Source organism: Drosophila teissieri, chromosome 3L (genome assembly GCF_016746235.2).
Source record: "Drosophila teissieri strain GT53w chromosome 3L, Prin_Dtei_1.1, whole genome shotgun sequence".
Classification (NCBI taxonomy): Eukaryota; Metazoa; Arthropoda; class Insecta; order Diptera; family Drosophilidae; genus Drosophila; species Drosophila teissieri.
The window spans coordinates 17,457,831-17,459,633 of NC_053031.1; positions in this window are offsets into that span (position 1 = coordinate 17,457,831).

Genomic DNA, 1,803 nt, shown 5'->3' on the forward strand with positions numbered 1-1,803 from the left:
AGGGGATTCGTATTCCATACAGCTCTCCAGCCATGGATGCCATTTAACGACTCACCAAATGCAGAAAGCACAAATCTCAATGATTCAATGATACTTTATCGCCAAACGTAATCCACTTGAGAAGGGGAACCCTGAAGTGACATTACATATATGTACATGTGTACATAATATCGGATGGAATGGGTGGAGTTGCCCAGTGAAGTGATGAGGGCTATATTTTTCAAGAGAATGTTTCAATCAATTGATATTGGTTATGATGTAATTGAATATTGATTTTAAAGGGTTAACTCAATTGCTTCACTGTGTTAATTGCCTTGTTACAAAGTAAAATGTACGGAGAAAGCCAAAATGTATCTAACAATTTTTGACTTTGATTCTTAAAAATAAAAAATACCCACAAATTACATATAAGTTCCTCTAAAATGTGTACATATTACTTTTTACACATTTTGGGTTCGATTTCGATAGGTCTGCCCGCATTCTCCTGATTCGGTGTACAAATCTTAATAGAATTAACCACGGGGCCTCGGAAATCTGTGTACACATTATTAACTTGATTGCCCCTTGTTGCTATTGGAAAATAATTTTTCTCTATTAAATTTTCCCCGAATTGAATACAATTTGACGATGGAACCGAACCAAGCCCAATCAAACTCTGGTTTTTAATTTACTCTATCGCTTATTGTTATTTAATCCTTCTTGCAGGCCACTACACGCATCCTGGACAGATGTTTGTTCAGTTCCAGTGGCCCTTAAATGCCTTGTTCGCGGGATTAGAGCTAGGACAAAAAGCAGGGGGTGGTGATCGGGGGCGAGCATGTGTGCTGATTTTTGCACTATGGTGGGTCCTAAGCCGTATTAATTTTCAATAAGTGCATTGAGGTCTGTGAACCATTTGATAAATGGCGCAGCGGGTTAATCCTGCACGTTGATAAGGGGGAGATGCAGCCGCTCCTGCAGATCCACTTTCCCAGCACGTTCCACAATGGAAAAGCGACGTGACATGGCAAAAGTTAACACAAATTTGTTCATCTATGAGTTTGATAAGCCTTTACCATTAATAAGAGGATTCTATTATATATGGCAAAACTATTTGCGCTATTCATATTATTTCCGATCTATCATTAAGAGAAAAAGCTATTTTTATTGAGTTAGAAACAATGTGTGGTGTGCATTGTATTGAGTACAATTCTTGAACCAAAATCCAGAATACATTATTATTATTGTTAGTTAAGAGCAAAATAATCATTTCTATTATTAATATGAAAAGTACTTCATATATTATAAGTACCATAAGGATTCATTTTTCATGAACACTAAAACTACTCAAACTTTTTAATCAACGGGAAAAATAGTTGTGCCTGAAAGTATGTTACAAATGTGTAAAAACTTCTATATCCAATACACAAACCGTTTAAATCGGTTACAATCGGGAAAACAAACGTAATTACCGCAAACGTAATTACCGCTTAAATCGGTTACAATCGGGAAAACTAACGTAATTACCGCAAAAGTACGTTATTTTGAAGTTGCTTTTTAATTATTTAATAAGAACTTAACAATACGCTTTTACAACACAGCATAAATCATTCGTGAAAATACCCACAGATGCGAAGGAATAAAAGTATATTAAAAGATTCTAAACTTAACTTTTAATTACATATTTAGTATGGAATTTGTAATTTTTCTAAGTTAAATTGCGAATTAACGAAGTGGTGACATTCTTTCTTTTCTACTTAAATATAATGTTTAAATATGTATAGGTAACGTGTATAATGAAGGGGTTTCGACCCCATTATGTAC